The sequence below is a fragment of the Nannospalax galili genome, unplaced genomic scaffold, assembly GCF_000622305.1.
Source record: "Nannospalax galili isolate Female #2095 unplaced genomic scaffold, S.galili_v1.0 scaffold3643, whole genome shotgun sequence".
NCBI classification, from domain to species: domain Eukaryota; kingdom Metazoa; phylum Chordata; class Mammalia; order Rodentia; family Spalacidae; genus Nannospalax; species Nannospalax galili.
Genome location: NW_008348665.1, coordinates 1 through 5920, shown reverse-complemented (window position 1 = coordinate 5920; position 5920 = coordinate 1). Strand labels below are relative to the sequence as shown.

The 5920-nt window shown below is 53.8% G+C and overlaps 1 pseudogene; it reads left to right on the top strand.

Moving 5' to 3' along the window:
- The window catches only part of LOC103744197, a 30653-nt pseudogene extending 25300 nt beyond the window's left edge, over positions 1-5353 (top strand).
- The last annotated feature ends 567 nt before the right edge of the window (positions 5354-5920 follow it).

The window sequence follows — 5920 nt, the reverse complement described above, 5'->3', positions numbered from 1 at the left end:
GTCTCCTCCCTTCCTGTTTCCTACAGTTGCTGCTTTGTGAATTTGGAGTGCATCCTTCCACACAGCTTTCTAAACTCTGTGCCTAGGGCAGGGAATGTGGAGGCTCTGAGCTGCAGATAGTATCTGGGGTCTAAGTTCCATGTAGACTTGGGCACTGACCGCCTGGGGACAGGCGTGAAGTAGGAAAACCAAAGGCTTCAGATGGTGGTCTGGGCAGAGCAGGTAAGGGGAGTAGACGGTGCAAGTAGACGGCAGGAGAGGAGCCAATGTGGCTGTGCCTAGGGCTGTAGGAGACCCCAGAATTTCAGCATTGTCATGTCTCTTTGAAGTCAGAATGAAGGGAGTCACAGTGGCAGAGGACCCATGAAACCATTAAGATAGAGAATGGGAATGGGGACCCCTCAGGAGTCAGTTCAGTTGCCTGGACTCCAGCCCCAAGTCTGGGGTTTGGGAGGCTGGCAGGGGCCACCTGCCTCAGTGCAGAGGCAGGATACAGGGCACAGGGTGCCAACCAGGGCTGATGGGGCAGTGACTCCTGTGCTGCCTCCCCAGCTCCTTGGTTAGCCTGATGGAGACATTCAATGAGAAGGCCGAGCAGCTGGTGGAGATTCTGGAGGCCAAGGCAGATGGACAGGCACCCGTGTCCATGCAGGACATGCTGACCTGCGCCACCATTGACATCCTGGCCAAGGTGACAGGTGGCTCTGGAGGAGAGGGAGAGGTTGGGGCACAGGGGGCTGAGAATCCTCTTCTTCCTTCCTTGCCCCTACCTCCCCTTCTCTGTGCTCTGTATATTTTTATACATGTTGTTACTTAGATTATTTAAAACAACCTAGTGTGAGACAGACCAGAGTTCTATCTCAGTCTGCAGAAACGGACCTAGAGAGGTGTTAGATGTGGCCTGGGCTGGTCAGGGTAAAGGCAGTGCTCTGAGGCCTGCCTGTCTCCATTCCCCCTCTGCGTACCCATAGGACATGACTGGACTGGTCAGAGTAGACTTGGCAGTGACTCAGATATCTCCAAACCCCATCTGAAGGCAGGTGTCATGCAGGGCATCGAGTGGAATTATTATTGTTGTTATTCTGTGAGTGCACAGAGGGAGGGTGGGGTGTGGACCCTTGAGGAAGACTGCAGCTCAGGGGGGCCAGGCATCTGGCCCAGGGAGGAAGTCAAGGTCCTGGACTGCCTGTGGGGTTGAACTCATCCTGGGTCACTGTCAGGAGGGTTTCTAGCAGTATGTGCCTGGATGTGCTGTCCCTGAGGCCCCAGGATGTGACCTCTCCCTTCTGTCTCCATAGGCAGCTTTTGGGATGGAGGCCAGCATGCTTCTGGGTGCCCAGAAGCCCCTATCACAGGCAGTGAAGGTCATGCTGGAGGGCATCAGCGCATCCCGCAACACCCTGGCGAAGGTACTGCTCTGTTCCTCCCCAGTGACTGTTCCACAGCTGCACCACTGTGTTTGCTGAAACACCTCCTTCAGGGGCTTTTTCAGAATGGGTTTTACATTCTGATATGTCCAAAATGACTTTTGAATCCAGATTTGCATGTGTTTCCTAAAACCAGAGGCACAAAATCAGAACAGTGTAATGTAAGTCACGAGTTAACCTTCGTCTTGTGTTAAATGCTCCCCAAAGCAGACATTCTGGCTATGATGACTTCACCATGTGGGAAGTCACCATCCTCAGCATTTCACCTCTTCGTCATAAGATGGCTGTGGTGGCTCTAGCTAGCACCTCCTTATTCTAGACGTGAAGAAGAAGAGGAAGGTGGTTCCTGGAGTTGTGTCCAGGTTCCCTTCTGTTCCCTGGGACTTCAGTCTCTGAGCTTGCAGCTCCCCCAGCCACCCTATCCTTTCAGCCATTGGCTCCACTTCAGTCCCCCTGGCCCTGGCATCCTCCTTGCCATGCTGTCCTGTCTGCCTCATTCGGAGGCTCTCTCCTCTAAGTGCTGCAGGGCATCATTTCTAGGGATTTGGTACCGGAGGGGGAAGCTCAGGCATGGACTCTGCCCACCACCTTGAGCTGGTCTGCCTGGCTGCTTCCTATTTTCTAGAATTCCCTCTGCAAGCTGCTGCCTGGATTTGTGGGTGGGAGCCGTGAGGGAGCTGCGGAGGTTCAGGGCCGCCTTGACCTGGAGCTTTCATTCAGTTCATGCCAGGGAAGAGAAAGCAGCTGCGGGAGATCGAGAGAGCATCCGCCTCCTGCGCCAGGTGGGGAAGGACTGGGCAGCGCCGCCGCGAGGCCCTGAAGAAGGGCGAGGACGTCCCGGCCGACATCCTCACGCAGATTCTCAAAGGTGCTGGGTGCTTGCTTGCGAGCAGGGTGGGGTGGGGCTGGCTGGGTGGTCCTCCTCCCCACTGTCTAACAGTCCAACTTCAGAGGACAAAAACCATTGGTGCTTTAGGAGCCAGGGGACCGGGAGCAGGGACTGGCGTGGGACTGACCTTGTCCTTGTCTTTCAGCTGAAGAGAGGGCCGAGGACGACCAGGTCCTGCTGGATAACTTTGTTACGTTCTTCATTGCGGGTGCGTAGCTTGCACTGTGGATGGCTAAATTTTGTTCAGGGTTGCCTTTACGCTGATTGAAAGCTCAGGGGCTGACTGAGCTCTGCTTCCTGCAGGCCCGGGGCTGGCCCCAGGAGAAAGGAGCCTGTCTCCTTACAGTCCTTGTGACCTCTCTGGGGCTGGGGCTGTTTGGGAAGCCAGCTTCTTTGGCTCAGGAGAACTTGGCTGTGAATTCCAGGCTCCCCCTTTCACTCAGGTTTTTGGGGAGGCCTTCATTAGATTGGCACATATATATGTGCTGAGAAACTTCATTCATTTGCTCATTTTCTTGAGTGTCCTTGCCTATCTAGAGGGCCCCCCCTCTTACCTTCCAGCCAGCTGCAGATGCCCACTCCTTAGGGAAGCCCCAACAGATGGCCTAGTGCATCCTCATGCCTAGAGCCTCCCTTCCCTCTGCCCGATCCATATGTGTGCATATGGTAGGACTGTGTCCCCCAGGAGGGGCTTACCTGCTTCATGACAGTGGGGCTTCTTGGTGTGGATGCCTCTACATTCCCAAGGCCCTGTGTGGCAGGGATCCCCACAGATAGGGCAACAATGAGTAGATGAGTGAACCTGGGGACTGGGAGGGCACAGGTGAACAGGCAGGTCATGGTCTGATGGCAGAGGTGCACAGATGACATGATCTAATGGACAGGAGCCTGGCACATGGATGGGCTGAATCTATATGGTGATTTGAATGAGAATGTCCTGCATATACTCCAAGTATTTGGACAGTTTGTCTGTAGTTGTTGGCATTGTTTGGGGAGGTTTTAGGAAGTGCGGCCTCGCTGGAGGAAGCATGTCACTGGGGGTGGGCTTTGAGAGTTCTTAATTAAACCTTGCTTAATTAAGCAAGAGTTTCCGGTTGCTTACTGCTTCCTGTGCCTGTTTCAAGAGGTGATCACTCCGCTTTCTGCTCTGGCCACCTCCTACCCATGCCTCCCTCATCATTACAGACAATCCCCTGGAACCATAAGCCCAATAAACTCTTCCTGCTATAAGTTGCCTTGGTCGTGGTGTCTTATCACAGCAACAGAGAAGTAGCTAATACAGTCCAGGTGGGGAGATGCCCGTGCAGAGACTGTTGGGGCTGGACTTCAGGGCACCATCTCCACACAGGGTCAGAAGGCCAGAGGAAGGTTCAGTTGGTAAAGTGCTTGCAGTACAGGCATGAGGACACCAGCTGGATCCTGTCCCACATACAAAGGCCAGTGTGGTGGTATGCACCTGTAATCCTAGCTCTGGGTGTAGAGATGGGGGATCCCTGGATCTTGATGACTAGCCAGCCTAGTCCAGTCCATGAACTCCAGGCCTGTGAAAGACCCTGTCTCAAAAAATCAGCACTCACATACACTCACATACATGCACACCCCCACATACAACCACATGAACAGGTACTCTGTGTCAGTTACTTTTCTGTTGCCGTGTTACAACACTGTGACCTGAGGTGGCTGACAGAAGGAAGGTATTTTGGCTTCCAGTCCCAGGAGGGTCCACAATGGTGAGGAAGGCATGACTGCAGAGGGCCAGAGCAGGAAGCTGGCTGATCACATTTCATCACACAGGAAGCAGAGAAAGTGAACTGGAAGTAGGGCAAGGCTATAAACCCTCAAAACCCAGCCCTGATACACTTCCTCCAGCAAGGCTGCACCTCCTAAAGGTTCCACTACCACCCAAGCAGCGCCACCAACGGGAATCAAGCGTTCCAATACTTGAGGCTCTGGAGATGTTTCTCATTCAAACCACTACACCCCACCCACCACATACATATACACAGAGACGAAAGGCAGGTAGCATCTCTGAATGAAGGGCAGATCTTCCTTTCTGGCACTGGAGGCAAGTCCAGGGTGGGAGTCCTGGAGAGGTTAGGTCTAGTTCCCCCTTTGAGAGGACTTCCCAGTGCTCCCCATCTCTCACTGAGGACTGAATAATCCCTTCACATCCCACAGCCCATGCTGAATCCCATCTACCTGCGCCTGGGGGGAGCAAGTGCCATCTCCTGCCCTTTGTGTGGAACCAGGGGACCCAGGATGAGGTGCTTTGCTGGTCACAGCTCATAGAAGAGAGGTAGCCCATGGTCATAACTGCATCTGTCCTTCGGGTCATTCCTGAGCTACCCTGGCTGTGAGATCCCAGGAACAGGTAGCCTCACCTCCCTGTGCCAGCTGGCTGTGAGTGGCCCCTGCTGAAGCATTCACACCACTCAAAAGCATTCAGGAGACACAGTTTCCCTCTACTCCACCCCCATCCCCCGAGGGTTTTGACACTGTCAACTTGTCAGCATCCTGCCTAACCTCAGAATTGACCCTCTGGAGATGACCCATAGCATCTGGTTGGGGCAGTTCCCCCGTTAGTCTCCATGATTGGAGGGACACATCCCTCCTTGGACCTCTAGGGCTGCAAAGGCTTTGGGCCGGCATACCACAGCCTGGGCAGGGCAGGACCTTGGGCTTAAACACTTTTGACTTCAAGTTTCTCTTAGCTTTGTTTTTTTCTTTTCTGCAAAATGGGGGCAGCTGCCCTCCAGGCTGTGAGGAAGATGATGGGAAGAAGCAACTTTCAGACATCTAAGCAGAGAGATGGGGCAGATGACTTGCAAAGACTGACGGACCATCTCCTTCATATTGCAACCATTGGGGAACAATGTAGGGGAGGTCTCAGCTGCCACCAAGAGCCTAGGGCCCCAGAGCCCCCATGGTTCCACCCAGAGTAGTGGCTCTCCTTCCTCTCCACAGGTCACAAGACCTCTGCCAACCACTTGGCCTTCACGGTGATGGAGTTGTCTCGCCAGCCTGAGATTGTGGCAAGGTATGAAAGCTGCCCTCGGGGTTGGCAAAGGGCTTTTCTGATGTCTTGTCCCAAGGACCATGTGCCTTCGCCTCCCACGGCTGAAACTCTCGTGGAACCTACTTCCCTTCATCCCAAGGCCTTTGCATTTGTTCTTCCCTGGTCTGGGTGCTCTGCCCCTGCTTTCCTCTAGGAAAACATTCCCTTTCCTCCAGATCAAGTCTGTTTTAGCCACGAGACCACAAACTTCAGGGTAGCAACAACCATGGCTCTGCCCCTTCTGCCATGCACGGATTCTGGGCTGGCACTGAGCACAGAGATTCCAGCACAGCTGGCCACCAGCCCTGGTGGGACCAAAGACAGTGGCAGCAGACATGGTGCTGGGACTGGTCAGGTTCCAGTGGGCCTCCTTTGCAGACAGGCACCTTCAGGGTGACAGACAGGACCAAGCTCAGAGCCATGCAAGGTGACACAGGAGCTCTTGGAAAGGGGGACAAGCCCCAATTATAAGCAATAGTTGTCCCCATCGTGAAGGGCAGAGTGAAAGAGGGTGTGAGAGTATAAAATATCTTATTGAATTTTACATTA